Below are 16,319 nucleotides of genomic sequence, written 5' to 3'. Positions count from 1 at the left end.
ATCCAATTTGCCTATCTTTGCTTTTGTTGCCTGTGCTTTTGTGGTCGTACTTATAAAATTATTGCCAAGGCCAAAGTCAGGAAGCTTTTTCTCTGTCTTTTTTTTTTTTCCTAGGAGTCTTAGTGTCAGGTATAACTCATAGAAGCAGACAGTAGAATCAATGGTAACCAGGTGCTGGGGACAGGAGGAGAGGGGGAGGTATGGTCAAAAGGTTCTAAGTGTCAGTTCTGCAGGATGAGTAAGTGCTGGAGATCTAGGGTACAGCATGGTGCCTATAGTAACAATCCTGCCTTATATACTTAACTATTTCCCAAGAGTGTAGATGCCAAGTGTTCTTATCAAAATCAGTGAATAGGGCGAGAGGAAGCTTATGGAGGTGATGGATATATTTACGGCAGTTACTGCAGTGATGGCTTCATGGCTGCATGTGTCTCTCCAAACTCATCAAATTGTGCACATTAAATATGTACAACTCTGTGTTTGTCAATTATGCCTCAATTAAGTATTTTGTAAGCAAGTAGCAAATTTACATACTTTCAATGGTGGAGCCAGTTTAGAAAATAGTTTGGCAGTTTCTTAAAATGTTAAACATAGATTTACCATATGACCCAGCAATTCCATTCTTAAGTATCTATCTACACAAGAGAAATGAAAATATGACACATGTGTCTACACAAAGACCTGTATGCAAAGGTGCATAGCAATATTATTTGTAATAACGAAAGAGTGGAAACAACCCAAATGTCCATCAATCAGCAACTGGATCAACAAAATGTGCTGTATCTACACAACAGAAGAATGCTCAGCCACAGCAAGGAATGAAGTGCTGTTGGGTGCCATAGCTCACGCCTGTAATCCCAGCACTTTGGGAGGCTGAGGTGGGAGGATCGCTTGAACTCAGGAGTTCGAGCCCAGCCTGCGCAACATAGCAAGACCTTGTCTCTACTAAAAATAAACAAATAATTAATGATCATAATAAGAATAAATCAGCCAGGCATGGTGGCACTTGTCTGTAGTCCCAGCTACTCGAGAGAATGAGGTAGACGGATGGCTTGAGGTTGGGAGATTGAGGCCACAGTGAGCTATGATGGCACCACAGCACTCCAGCCTAGGCAACAGAGTGAGATTCTGTCTCAAAAAAAAATAGTTAACATATATGATGCTGAGTGAAAGAAACCAGCTTCAAAATACCACATATTGAATGATTCCATGTTATGTAATTTCCAGAAAAGGCAAATATGTAGAGGGGAAAGTAGACGGGTGGTGGTGGTTGTGCTCGGAGTGGGAGTGGGCAGTGGCTGCTCATGGCACGAGGCTTCTTCTGGGGTGATGGAAATGTTTTAAAATGAGCTTGTGATGGTGGCGTACAACTCTAAAAACGTACTGCAAATGAGCCAATTGTATATTTAAAAGGAAATTCTGTGGTATATGAATTATACCTCAATGAAGTTTTATATATATATACACACACACACACGAACTTCCCCATTCCAAACCATGTCACCAACCTACCTGTTCCTCTTTTCTTCCTGGCCTGCATTTGTTCTGCACAGCCTGCTCAGTAAGGAGCATCCTGGGTTCTGTTCATGCAGACACGTTCAGACATCTTTGATTCTGGAGGAATTCCCTCAAGTCACACTTTCCTGGATAATATCACAGATGCCACATGACCAGTTTGGCTTATTTTAAAATGCATTTCAGAAGCACTAAGACCAAAAAACACTCTGCAGAAGAACCTCGGCTAGCAAGCCCCTCCCAGTCGCCTTTTGGAATTTGCCTTTTTGTGAAACACCAATGTGTCTGTAGGTGCGGCAGTAATGGAATGCGAGGAGCACAACCGAACAAGTCACTAAACGTCAGTGAACCAGCTCACTGCTGCTTCTGGAGAAAAGCCCGTGACATTTTCCAAGGTAAAAACATTGGGTTTAACTGGTAGGCTGTAAAGAAGATGCAGCATGTGAAGGAGCCTGAGGCTGTTCAGTGAGAATGAGGGGGTTCCACGTGCACCGACAAGGATGGAGAGCCTCATTAGGTCACAACACAAAGTGCTGGGAAACAGCTCAAAACACATGACAATGGCACAAACACATACATGGTGTCTGTGCGTGTGGGTGTGTGTTTACACAGGGCACGCCAAGCTGCCCACAGTAATGTTTTGTGAGGGAGGGGAATGAAATTGGTTGAGGAAGGGGCAGGGCAGGGTCTTTTGTTTATTTAGCATGGACATTTCTGGATTGAATTTTTAAAATGAGCATATATGAATGTGGTAAATAAAAGAACAGAGAGCAGGTGTGATGGAGGGGTGACCAAGTTGTCTGGTTGTGTCCTGCACTCTTTAATGCCTTAAGAAATGGTACAGATGTACATCCCAGTACGAGGGTGGAGAACATCACCAAGGTCTGCCCAAGTACTTAGCACCATATTTTTTTAGACACTTTGTCAGCCAGGCTGGAGTGTAGTGGCATGATCATGGCTCACTACAGCCTGAAACTCCTGGGCTCAAACGACCCTCCCACTTCAGCCTCCCAAGTAGCTGGAATTACAGGCATGCACCACCATGCCTAGCCAAGTTTAAATTTAAACAAAAATTTTTTTGTAGTGACAAGATCTCACTATGTTGCCCAGGCTGGTCTTGAACTCCTGGCCTCAAGTGATCCTCCCACCTCGGCCTCCTACAGTGCTGGGATTTTAGCTGTTAGCCACCGTGCCTGGTCAGCGCCACACTTTGGTACACCAGCCACACAGTAATGAGACTGGTCTGTGCAGCTGCTCATTGGACATTGGAGGTTAATCAGGACCCTTCATTGCACTTGCTGCCCCCTGGCTTATGAACATTTTCCATCATAGCTAAGACTGGATTAATACAATGTGAAACAAGGTGACAGTTTATCCTGGAACAACACGCAATATTAAAAATCCACATGATGGGCTGAGCCTGCCTGATTGCTTTAAAAGGTGGATTTATTTCTTTTATCCTGAAAGGAGTTGTGCCCACAAGACTAGTGCCAGCCCTTCCATTTGTAACCTCTCCTTCTTTTTTAGAAAACTGTAGTAGTTTTAAGATGGTTTTGCCCCAGGCGAAAACCTCTTCATCAACACTTTGTATTCACCACATGACTTTTCTGTGGTATATACATCAAGAGAAAACTACTGGATGGCTTCTTCTGTTTGTCTGTGTTTCAGAGTCTAATGCAGCCGAAGGTGGCACATCTCCGCTCCTGGTGGATATGAAATATTTTCCATCCTGAAAGGTCCGATTGGCTTGGAACAGAGCTCAGTAGGCTACGGTTCCTGAAGCCAAATCCAGCTCCAGCCTGTTTTTGTATGGCCTGTGAGCTAAGCATGGTTTTTACATTCTTAAATATTGAAAAGAAAATCAAAAGAAGAATAAATATTTTATGACATGTGAAAATGATATGAAATTCCAGTTTCAATGTCCACAGATGAAGTTTTATGGGAACACAGCCACACTTGTTCTTTGTGTATTCGTGCCCCAAGAACAGAATTCAGCATTTGTGATGGAGACCATATGACCTGCAGAGTCTAAGTATTTGTTGTGTGGACCTTTCCAGAAAAAGTTTGTTCACCTTGGCCTGGTGGAGTAATATTGGCATCAAGGTCTTTGGTAGTGCTCACTTGGCAGGAGTCCAAATTGAAGTTCTCCTTGAAGATTCCTGTAAATGGGTGATTGGTAGAGGGAGTCACCCTCTAGCCATCTGGGAGGCACAGGTGACTTGTCCTGAGATGAGCTGAGTGGCCCACCTGGGGCATTCACAGTGGGAGCCCTAGGCAAGCTAGTTAGATGAAGACTTCCATCCTTAGAGCATGGCACCACACTGTGTGTCCTCATTTCTGAGATACTGTTCATTGTAACACACACCATTGATTTAGTAACAGCTTTTCTAGGAATAAAAGACACATCGCTTGCATAATGCATATTAATTTTGAAAATGCTAATGAGAAAATATGTTATGATTTTTAATGTGATTGCTTCCCCACCCCCACCTGACTCCCAAGTGAGCTTCCTGGGGGCTAGGACTGCACCCTTATTTGTTTTTGCAACCCAGGATTTCCCCCACAGAGCTCCAAGATGTCAGGAAACTTTGCAGAGCAAAGTTTTGCAATCATTGGTGGGTTGTGGCATCAATTTAGCAAATACCCTGCTGGCATTTAAAAAATAAAATAGGAAAGACAGACTAGACAGATTAGAACAGAAAGATCAGAGTAGACTAGAACACAAAACAAAAAAACAGAAAATGCACATCCCATAGCATAAGGTTCATCTACGATGCCCTTGTTTCAGTTACGTATGTGTGTGATGCAGGTCATGTCACCGTATTTCTCACCGTGGATCATAGTAAAACAAGTGTGCAAGTCCCTGCTTTGGTGCATGTATTTGAGCTGCGCTTGGTCACGAGATGAGATTGCACAAATTGGCATGTGTCACAGAAGCATAGAGCAGTGGGTGTCAGGTGTGGCCTTCGGGTCCCCACCAGGCTGGTGAGGATGGCCAGCCCACCAGCAAACGCTTCCCCACAGCACCTCCCAAGGCTCTATGCTGAGCTGAGTGTGATGAAGGTCACAAATCTCTAGATGACATGATTCCTGTCCTCGGGGAGCTGACAGTCTATCAGGGAACAAAATCACACCCCAAAGCAGGAAGGAGCACAGTGAGATTTGGGGATAGATGTTGAAGGTGTTGGGTGCAGAGGAGGCAGAAACCCTGACAGCTCTGCTGTTCCACAGCTGTGATGCTCAGCCAGATCCAGAGGCCTGATCTCCAGGGTGTTCACCAGCCACGTGGCATCCTCCCAGTTTCCCAGGGCAAAGATGCAGATCAAAGCGCCGTGTCAGTTCACACATGGAACACAGTCATCTCCAGGTAGGTAGACTGGACCACACAGTGCCATTGGCCTCTTTCTCTAGAGAGGGAGGCTCGAAGGTGGAGAACACAAACAGGCTGTGGACTGCCTTGGCCCCACAAGAGTCTCAGGCCCCAGGCCCTAGAACTTCAGCAGGAGAGGCGAGTTGAAGAAAACCACCCCAAAGGAAAGGAGGAGCAGAGCAAATATCTCCCTGAGCTGCCAAGACCCATCTAAGCAGTCTGCTGGATCCAAGCAGGGGACAGCAATGTGAGGAATGGGGAGGAGAGCAAGCTGTGCACGAGATGCCACCCCACAAGGAAACACCAAGGGACTGCCAACATCGTGCTCCGGTAAATGCCCTTTATCCTGATCCAGCCACCAGGTGAGAGGGACGGATCCCTGACCTCCAACCCACCTCCCAGTTCATTAGGGTTTCCCATAACTGGCAACATGGCTGGAAATCCTGCTGAGGAAGATGAGATGGGGCCTGTGCTGGCCCATGGGACATACTGGGGGCAGAGGATGCAGGTGTCTACAGGATGGTTAGCAGGCGAGTGTGGCAGAGTCAGCAAGGTTCAGCACACCTGGAGAATGGGAGGAGGAAATTGAGATTCGGGGTGAAGAACAGGCCAATCAGAAAGGATGCAGGAACGAGCACAGGATGCTTATTCTTCTGGGCTCCACTAAAATGAAGCCTTCCTTGTCATCCATCCCCATCCCCCAGCAGCCTTGGGGATGGGCGGTGGCTCCCTCTTCTCCAATGCTGCCCCCTCTGCAGGTATCTGCGTGTTTACTTTCCTTTGCTATCATTACTGACTTCTGAATGGGGAGGACCAGGTTTCCCCTACTCTCATGTGCCCAGAGCCTCTGGTCTACAGCCCCTGGTGCAGAGAAGCAGCACTGAGATCAATTTTGATGAATAAATGAATGAATGAGGAAACGTGGTGGGTAATTATTCAGTCATTGCTACTATCTGAATGTTTGTGTGTCTTCAAAATTCGTAAGTTGAAATTCTCACTTCCAGGGCGATGGTATTAGGAGATGGGACCTTCAGGAGGTGAGGAGGTCATAGGGTTGGAACCCTCATGGATGGGATTAGTGCCCTCATAAAAGAGCCCTAGAGAGGCCCCTGGCCCCTCCTGCCACACAAGGACGCCACTAGAAGCTGCCATCTATGAAGCAGGGAACCTCACCAGACACCATATCTGCAGATACCTTGATCTTGGACTTCCCAGGCTCTAGAGTTGCAAGACACTGAACAATACATTTCTGTTGTTTATAAGCCACACAGTCTATTGTTACAGCAGCCCAAACAGACTAGGAAAATCATCTTCCGAAGGTATGAATGGTGAGCTTTAAAACATCCGCTTATGGTCGAGAAGGGAAATTAGCTTAATCTGAACCTTGGGCATCTGTTGCAGCTACAGCAGAGAATTTCCTGTTTCAAGTGATTTCAAAGGTGAACAGGTTCCTAAGAAACGTAAGGTTACCTAAGTCTGATCACAGAGGCCCATGGAAGCACGGTGGTCTAAGTATGATTACTACAGAAGAGATCTGCCAACAAATGACTTAGAAAAGAACCTCAGGATATCTGTTGGCTCAAAGACTTTAGGATTTTAGGCAAACTAAGAGTTTGAATCTTATCCTGGTTGCTTTAATCCAAATCCAAATTTTTGGAATTGTGTTTTAGGGACTGTATCTTCTTCACGTCTGTGTTCTTTGAACCACTTAGCAGAGGGTCCAGGCCCTTATAGGTGCTCTAGGCATACGTTTGTTTAAATCCACCTGGTTTAATTTCATTCCATTTTATGGCAATTAAATATAGGTCTGAGTTTTGTTTGTTAAAATGATTAGTTTTTTTTTTCAAGTGTGATTAATTGGTGTGAGTCAGCAGCTATTTAAACTCTTACTAAACAGATACATAAAAAACGAGGGATACTGTTTTCTTCCACAAAACAACATTTATTTCAGCTGGAATTTCAGTGACTTGAATGCAGAATGAGTCCTGTGGCTCACTTCCTAGACTATTTGCCAAAGAAGATGTTGCCCTGGCCATGATCAAGATGACACAAACGGTGGCCTTTTGCAGAGAGAGCCGCCCTGGAGGCCTGTGTCTGTGGCACTGGTAGCTTCTCTCTGCAGGCAAAGACCCCATGGCTTAGTTCTTCATCAGAGTGAGAATTCATCTTCCACATTGAGTGGAACAGAATGTCAAGGAGTGCATTAAACCCTAGATTTGGATTGATGAACCACAGGTCTCAATTTTCCCTTTTCCAAGGATAACGATGACTTCAAAGAACCAAAGACTACGATGACAATGTATTGCAGGATTTTGCATTTCAGAAAGCATGCCTACACAATTACCTTGTTTGCCTCATGCCTTCTTTGCTGGCATGGGTTGGGCAACTATTACTATTAAGAGATGAAAATATGGAAGGTCAGAGAGGTTAAGAGAATAATTCAAGGTCAGGCAACCAGGGATTGAGCCCCTGGAGCCAATGATTTCACACGGACCTCCTCTCTGTGCAGCATTCTTTGCCAGCCATCCTTCCCTTCTGCTAATGGACCAGGGCTAAGACCATCGTGATCTAGGTGTGAGGTCATTGGCAGAAGACGCAGGCAAGGACAGGTCTGTGTAGAGAGATTTCCCAATGTTGGAGGCTTTTCTCACCTTGCTGTTTCTGTTCTGAAGGACGTTCTGGAGCCTTTGATGCAGTGTGAAGTGAGGCCTTGTTCACAGTTTATTTTCATTTGTAGATGTGTAATCACCTAAAGTAGTTATGTTATGGCTACCACAGGAACACAGTTTGTAGTATCTGAGCTTGTACATGTTCCCACAGGCAGTCTCAGTGGTCATAAGTCCCAATGCCACATGGAGTTTGTTTATACCCAAATATAGCGTAATCTCACTTCACTGGAATCCACACCCCCACCTGCTAGAGGCACCTCTCCAGAAGGTGTCCAGACAAAACCAAAGGGCTTGTCGTGTGCTTTCCTGCTGTTTCTAGAATATACTCAGCTCTCAATTAACATAAACCTCATTTGGTTTAGAAAACATCCATTTGGTTTAGAAGTCAGTGTTGTTTTCAAATTACATCTCTAGCAAACGATTTTTTTTGAGGTCTAATAGGCACTGAATAGATTGTATTAGGTTAAAAGCAATTGATTCCCAATAAATAAATTCTGCCAAGTTGTGCTCAGGAATGTGAAGCAACAGTGTTTATTGGTTCTTATCTACGATCATCAAAACCTGTTCCTCTCCTCTCCTTCCCTCTTTCCCTGCCTTCCTTTTTCTTTCCTTCTTTCCTCATATTTGACTTCACCTACTTGCTATTATGAGGAAAATATTAATTCCCTTTCTATTGTCTATATTCTAGCATGTCACCTCATTAAATTCCCCTGGGTGTGCCCTTTTACAATTAGTGCTACCAAGTAAATAAACTTCAAAGGGACCTGTGTACACACACAGACACATGCACTCAGAGACACACACGTTCATTTGCATGCCAAGAAGAGCCCCCATTAAAGTCTATTAGCTCCCAAATGAGGAAATTCAGAGTTCCGAGCTCTGCACTAATTTTATCTCATGGTGTGGAGAGAGTTTACAAATAACTTTCAAGGTAAAATGCCATTTTTTTCCCCTGTAGGTAAAGTTAATATTAATGTTGTATAAAAGGAACGAGGCTCTATTTCTTTTTGAGTGGCGCTTTCTCATTGTCACTCTCCAACCCTATTCTTAGAGAACCTTAGGTGGTATTGTGCATATTCTTTTGTAGAATAATGAAATGTTTATATTACACAGTCCCATTGTAAGATCAATCCACCCCTGCTGGGGGATTCATAAACATCGTCTGCAGGTGGTCCTGGTGTGTCATCCTCCAGAAGAGGAGCTTTCATTTCAGGAAACAACCTTGCTGAGGTCCCACACAGCCCAGGACACCAGACCCAGTGCTGCAGCCCAGGGCTTCCCGAAGCCCAAACAGTAACTGATGGTGTTGTCACCAATCTTGGCTCTGAAACGAGCATGTTTTAAATTCCTGCTTCTCCAAGCCTCCTGGGCATGTGCTCTGTAGCCAAAGAGAGCTGGTAATTACACGTGGCTTCTGAGGAACCATGGTCCAGGCGCTTATCTGGGAAAGGAGATTGGTCCAGACCTTCAGCCTCTGGACCCCATTCCTCTTCTCATTCTCCAGCGTAGCAACCTGTTCTTAAAGCGGAGGCTGATTTCTGTCTGCATCTCTCAAGTGGCACCTTTGTTTAGCCACTAAGTTTTCTCAAACTGGAAGTCCATATGACGAAGTATAATTTTATGGTCTCCTATCATATGTGGGTTTTCTAGAAACATTCAAGAGCTTGTTCCTTCTCACTTAGACTATATTACTGTCATCAAGGTGTGTCTTCTTCTAGTTCCGGAACCACTTCCTGAATTTAAAACTCTCTTCTGGACATTTTTTTTTTTCCAGACAATGGCAAAGAAAATTGGTCCAAAGAAAGTGGAAAATTGTCAGAGGGCAGTCACTACAATTTTTTTTTCTTCTGTTTTCACATCTGTTCAATCAATATCAGCTCCTGGCCTCAAGGCAGTGTGACCTAGAGGCAAGAGCCCTAGGAAGCTGGATCAGAGGACAGCATCTCATGCTGCCTTTGCCTTAAACCAGGGGCACCGTCCCACGGCAAACCCTTAACCTCTCTGGGTCAGGGAGCTCCTTTGTCAACAAAACAGTTGGTCTAAATGGGTTCTCCTGTGCTTTCCAACTCTCTATTATTCTGAACTTCATGCCTCATTGTATCTGTGCGCCTCTGGTAGAGTTGGCATAAACCCAAGCATATGTTATTGGCTTAGAGAAAGCAAACATTTCTGGGTCTGTGAAATCATAGGCTTTGCTTGATGAAGCTTCAAGGTATGCGGGCTATCTTAGTGCAGCGCAACAAGCCATCAGCCGGCAGAAAGCTATTTCTGTGGCGGAGTGTTAAAAGACTGGTATTCTTCAGTGAAGAGTAATCTGCTGAGGGCAATGTGTTGTTTTTATTCCCTCTGGGATTTATCTGTCAACAGGCAGATGGGAGAAGAAGCAATAAACTATGAGCCTGCAAATGTCAAGGCTTTGATTCTAGTGGGGTGACTTCCAGGCCCTCTTTGAGTAGGAGATGTTGTCAGGGAAGAAAATTTTGGACTCTCACTATTATTTCCTGATCTCAGAACACAAAGCCTAGTTTTTGCTGAGTCTTTGAGGAAACTCGATGAGCACTCGGCTTCTCTCTCTTGTATTTTCTGAAACCAGAAGTAGAGAGAAAGAGGCAGCTGAGCCATACAGAACCAACCAGCTGTGGAGACCAGCAGTGAGCCCAGCGTGTTTGTCGTTGGTTTATGAATCTTATACACTGTCCTCTTTGGCATACCTATTTTTCTTGGGTCTTTACATGGTCCTGGATCAAGAACCACCTTTTAACAACTCCCTTCAGACCCTGCACTCCTGTGCGTTCAGAGGCCTCCTCGGCTTAGCATGGTGGCAACCCCAGCGTCCAGGTGATTCTGTTGAAGATCTGAGACCAGAGCTTGCTTCTTCCTGCCACCCAGTTTGACTGGACCTTCTCCAGACTTCCGGGTGCATTTCCAGAGCATTTACACAAGGAATTGTGTAGAGGTCATTGTGACAATGGTTGTTTGTGGCTTCTTTGTATAAACCTTCTGTATAGAAATTCCAGTTGATCAAACAGATAAATGGAGAGGTGATCATTCACATTGCTGGACGGCTTTTCTCCACCTAGGAAAGGATTCTTTACATATTTAAAGAGGAACTCCTGTCCCATTTCTTCTTGGCTCTGCCTTGCTCTTATCTTGACTGGGCCAGACATTTGCTGGCATCCAGGGCATCAGGGAGGCTGTAAGTTTGTGTTTGATGGTAGCTGTCCCTCTTCAAACTGCTGGCTGGAAGGCAGCGGTCCCTGCTGGGTCCCAGGGAGCTAAGAGTGCAGTTTGGAGAAGTTGGCTCTCTCATCGTGAGTCTTCCAGAAGAGAAAAGTAGAGGAGCACATCAGGAGACTGGACAGGAATCTGCTTCTGTCGCCAGTTCTCAGGGCAACTGTAGGCTAATGAGGTCACCTTTAGGGGCTTTCTGTTTCTTCCCCCGTGAACTGAATACTGAATGATTTCTAAGGCAACTCTCAGCGCAAATATATTATGATGCTTTAGTGTGAGAGAGGTGGGATTTGATGTGGGGATGGCAGAGCTGAAACAAGCATTTGAAACGGACACTTCGGGCCATGGTCATTTAGAGATCTATTAGAAGGGAAGACAGACATCTTTAGAAATAGAATATCAACGAAGGGGAACTCTACTTGATCTATTAAACATCGTTAATGTCCATCTGGCCCACTACTGGATCTTGAGGTTTTTTGAGGGCAGGGACTCAGCCTGGCTTACTCACTGCTAGGTCACTACCACTAAGAACTGCACCTGACAGGATACCCTCAATAAACCATTATTAAATGAATGAATGAGATGACAGTGGTTGCCATTGCTTCTGCTGTCAAACACAGACTCCATTTCCTGTTTTCCAGGGTCCTGCCTACCCATCTGAGGACATGTCTGCTCATCACCCATGTGCATCCTGTCACAGTGGGACCTGCGTGTGTTCCCTGCTCATTGTCACTTCCATAGTTTTGCTGATTCTATGCGATTCTTCCAGGCCACTCCAAGTTCCACCTCTTCCACGAAGCCCTCCTTGATTGCTGGGCCCTAGTTGAACTCCTTATTAGTAACACCCAGGTTAGTCCTACTTAATTCTTGCCTCCAGCCAAAGTGGACTTAGCATCTCCTTGCTTGCCTGGTAAAGTCAAGGTTTTCAGCCAGGGCCTGCATATAAAGCAGAAGCAGCACAGAGTCTGGTTTGAAGCTTAGCACTTGGGTTCAGACAGTTGCGGGTTTGAAGCTTAGCGCTTGGGTTCAGACAGTTGTGGGTTACCATCCCTTCTACACATGTTGCCTGTGGAAACCATTGGGTTCTCTGTGCTTGGAACTCGCCTGTAACGGGGCAAAGCAATCTCACCTCGATTGCTGTTATGAAGATTGAATTAGGCGATTCTGAGAGGCATTTATGCATCCTCCCTGAGTAACAGTCCATGAAAAGTGGGTGTCATTGCTGAAGCTTAAGGAAGAAATATGAAATTTGATTATATCCTTATTCACGGCATTGGGTCACCAACTCAGCAGGTTTTATGAAAGTAGCATCTGACCTGGCAAAGGCTGTGTCATCTTATTATCTCAGAAAGACAAATTTATGGGGTCAGACGATGGATGGCTTGTAGATTTCTCAATGGGCTGGAAGGAAGGAGAGAAAAAGAGAGACAGGAGAGAGTACACATTTAATTCTACTTCCCCTTGGGTGACATTTCCTTCCTCCCCTTCCAGAGTTCTCAAAAAGGCATTCTAGGAAGTCCTGTAAAATACATGCTCATAAAAATCTCATAATTTCCACAAATTGTTGAGAACTTAAAAACTCGGTTGGGAGTTTGCTGTTTCCGCCTGAGACACCTGGCTCACGTTTCAGTGCTTGCAGTCCTGAGACAGTACCAGGCATCCGGGATGAAGCTGGGGAAAGAAGATGTGGAGGCCCTGCTGGCCTGCTCCTTCTCTCGAGAGACGCTTACCGGCTGCTGGCTCCATCACTGGTGTGTCACAGGGCTTTAGGATTTGGAAAAACAGAGGGATTTAAAAGAAGACAGAATAGTCAGAATTTAGAGAACCGTGTGCTGAAGTGCCATCTTTAGGGTGCTCATAACACGACCCTACGACATTAGAGGTGCTGGAATCATGGAAGAGGAATCCGGACTCTGTAATGTCCTTCCCCCTGGAAAATCTGCTCCAGAAGTGGGGGATTGGGAGCTGTCAACATATGAACCATCTTTTGCTCTGTTCAAGATGGTAGGGGCATTCTCGACATGCCCCTCACTCTGATTCTGCCTCACTTTTATTTTAGAATTTTCCACTGCCTCTTCTGGAATGTGCTTTTTCAACCCTCAAAATCTGTAGAGAAGAAATAAGCAGAAACTGAAAAGGCTTTCTGGTGTTCTCCATGCTCTCAGCTTACTGGAAAATTGAGCCTCGGGCTTGAGGCTGGACTTTTAGGGAGAGCACTGCAATCATAGTGCTATGGCCTTGCCTTCCTTTCTCATCACCCAGGTACAGTCCTGCAGTCCTCAGAGGATGCCAGTCCCACACAGGGGGATCCTTCTCCATAGGAAAACCGAGGAACAACACAGGTTCGATGTGTAAGATGGCTAAGCACATTCGGTCCTCAAGGTCTTTCCTCTCAAATGCTAATGCTACCTCGAGATGGGCTGCTGCCTGCTACCATTTCAACATCGAGTCCTTTAAGATGCTATCAGAGAGAGAGGGGAAGCAAGAGGCCAAGAAAAATGACAGGTAAGCACAAGACCAGTAGAATGAGTGGGGAGATCTGTCCGTCTGTCTGTCTGTTTGTTTGTTTGTTTGAAGTGTCTTCTACTTGACTGCAGTTACTATTCTTCAAGTGAGGGCGAAGTGCTTCTCTTCTCCTTTCTGATAGCTCCGCAGCTCTCTAAGTAAACTATTTGACAAACACATCGCAGCAGCGAGTGGAAACATGTCTGAGACGCTGCAGCATAGCCCGGCTGGTTCTGTTCTTAGCAGTATTTGCTAAGTTGCATCCATTAGAATGTTTTTAAACAATGGGATGCATGTCATCTTGATTTGACAGGATAATCCTGAGTTTATAGAATTTCATCACAGTGTGTGAAACTGGTTTTTAACTTCACTATACTGGCCCTCAGCGGTGAAGTAAACTGGGCACTGAATAGAAAAATCTCCCTCCTCCATATTGTCCCCAGCCCACCACATTTCGCCCTAAGCTCTGCCCTGCACCAACGCCAGACTTCTACTGGAGTTTGGCAGCTGTGGCAACCACTGGCTGTCTCTCAACCACTTCACAATATGTATCAATGTATTCTACAAATCATTGTGTTTGCCGAGCATTCTATTACTACACAGTTCTGATTCAACTGACATGTATCTTAGAGGTCAATATCTTTTCTTTTTTCCTTCACTTGGCTAGGACTCCATAGGAAACAGCTATTTGAGTGATGATATATAGGAGAAGGATAGTACTGTATTTAACTGTCTGTTAATATCAGAGAAGATAAATATTTTTCACCTCCCTGTAGATAGCTATGCATAAGCTTGGTATTCATTTATGAGCAATGTAGCATTTTAAAAGCCACAACTGATTTACTTATATTAAGTCAATATAAATAAATTATGTTAGTAAATTGCGAATTTTGAAAGTTGTAATCAACATCGAAAATGAAATGTCTTGGTTGTCCACTTAAATTATATAATGCAATTTTAACACAGTAAAAAAAAAATCACCTAGCGTAATAGTGAGAGTTTGAATCATTATTAGTTAGATTCTTGTTTGTATTAATTAAGAATTTCACAGACATTGTTTGTAAGTGAAAAAGATATTTTAAATAAATATTTAGAACAATTTTTGTTTTGTGATCCTTCATGCTGCCTGTTGAATGAGTTAAGCAAAAAAGAATTACAAATGGTTTAAACAGAAAAGGATTGGCAAATAAATAAACTAGAGTTGTGCTGGAGAAAAATGCAAAACGCTTGACTCATTTTAAAGATATTTTAAATAAAATATTAGTGATCATTTAAATTAATAAACAGTTCTAAGTTTAAAAAAATCAGGAAAACTTTAATTACATTGAAAATTACCAATGTGTCCTGTGTTCTACAAAAGTTTAGAAAATTCTATTTACAATTAGATGACCTTGGAGATTGAGATTAAAAAGGTGAGTTAGTTCCTAGTCCGTATTTAACATTTTTTTTGTGCAGAATCCCATTATTATTTTCTCCCTTAGAAAAAAATAAAAGCTAAGTTATGCTATGTTTAGGACAGATATGACTCTGTTTTGGTAGGTAATGGATGTCAGGAATGATTTTCTAATGGCTAGTACAATGTTTTGGGGTTATTTTTTAATATTATTTTATAATTGACAACAATTGTACAACAGCACAATGTTTGGTTGTGATTTCTATTACTGTCAAATGTTGTCTTCTGGTGACGAGACCTTCCGTTTTTCGACTGGGTTTAAGCTGGGAGCCCTAAAGCCACTGCAGGGTCAAGCCCCCTCTGATGCAGTGATGGTCACGGGGCCGTCACTACCCACTGAAAGCTGGGAGAGGACAGCCCTGGTGGGGTCAAGGAGCTTGTGGTTGGTGTCCCATCCACTCTCCTGGAGAGATGCCTGAGACCCGGTTTTACCTATGAGTCTGGCCTCAGGACAGGAAAGATGGGGACATGCACAGCTGAGGCAAGAGCCACGACGGGGCATCTGCTGTCAGCCACATCCACCCCAAAGGGAAGCATGCCCTTGCCCCAGAGGTGAGGACACGGAGATCCAGAGGCGGTGCTGGTGCCCTTCACTGGGGCCACACCACAGGGCCTTTCCTTCCTTTGTCAACCCTGCTCTGTGGGCCAGGGGAGCTCACTCAGCCTCACTCTCTTTAAACCCTTCCTGCCAACCCAGAATCTGGCTCTGCTCATCCTTGCTACCCTAGAGTGGGTTTTACTCTTACTCAGAGGCTGACAAAAATACTTAGTCACTTCCAGCATGACAGAAGGAGGAGGCTGACAAATCATCTTCCCTAAAAGCAACTATTATGCCGGACAAAACTGTCAAAATAATCATTATGGCACTCCCGAAAATGGCCAAGTCTCTGGCTCAGCTCTGCCAGTGAAGGTGGTCAGCCCAGACGGGGCAGGCGCTACGGAGGGGCTCGCTGATTCTGAGTGTGGTCGGTGAAAGTGGTGGTCCCGGAGGCAAGCAGACAAGGAAGGTGGCAGCTCCACCACCTGGGGCTGTGGTCAGTCACATTCGGGCAAGCAGCAGGCTGATGGGTCCTTCCTTCCTTCCTTCCTTCCTTTTTTTCCTTCCTTCCTTCCTTACTTCCTTTTTTCCTTCCTTCCTTCTTCCTTCTTCCCTTCCTTCCTTCCTCCTTTCTTCCTTCCTCCCTCCCTTTACATTACAGGAGTTAAGAGTAAACCTACTCCAGGCAACCATCACCCCAAAAGGGAGACGACCAGACATTCTGTGTCTCTCAATGAAAGTCCACATTCAACACCACCTACGAAGATTCTTACCAAAGACACCGAACCTGAACTCAGGCAACCCTCCAGATATAACTACCAATTTGCAGAAAATAAATGGGATAGAAGAACACAAAGATGCAATCAGCAAAATTCAGACAAGACAAGCAACACATTTTCTTCAAGAAGAAAAAGAAAATTCAGGGAGTCTGGAAGAGATGTAGAGTAAACCAGTAGAGTGAGAAACTTAAGGGGTGCATGAATTCAGAGAAAAGTGTAGACCTCATTGGGATCCCAGTTTGGGCAAGCAAATCTTAAA

The 16,319-nt window shown here is 44.5% G+C and overlaps 2 long non-coding RNA genes across 2 annotated transcripts in view; both read left to right on the top strand.

Moving 5' to 3' along the window:
* LOC134739680 (uncharacterized) overlaps window positions 1–1,687 on the top strand; it is an 83,046-nt gene extending 81,359 nt beyond the window's left edge. The window contains exon 3 of the long non-coding RNA XR_010126548.1: window positions 1,554–1,687. This is a non-coding gene — a long non-coding RNA (uncharacterized LOC134739680). The remainder of the gene's footprint in view (window positions 1–1,553) is intronic.
* Window positions 1,688–3,298: 1,611 nt separating this feature from the next.
* LOC134739679 (uncharacterized) lies at window positions 3,299–14,384 on the top strand. Its single transcript, XR_010126547.1, has 4 exons — window positions 3,299–3,729; window positions 4,747–5,215; window positions 11,427–11,634; window positions 12,277–14,384. It is a non-coding gene; the product is annotated as an uncharacterized LOC134739679 (long non-coding RNA).
* The last annotated feature ends 1,935 nt before the right edge of the window (window positions 14,385–16,319 follow it).

This window comes from Pongo pygmaeus, chromosome 5 (assembly GCF_028885625.2).
Source record: "Pongo pygmaeus isolate AG05252 chromosome 5, NHGRI_mPonPyg2-v2.0_pri, whole genome shotgun sequence".
NCBI lineage: Eukaryota > Metazoa > Chordata > Mammalia > Primates > Hominidae > Pongo > Pongo pygmaeus.
Note: the sequence above shows the minus strand (reverse complement) of the source record. Positions and strands in the feature narration are given on the sequence as shown.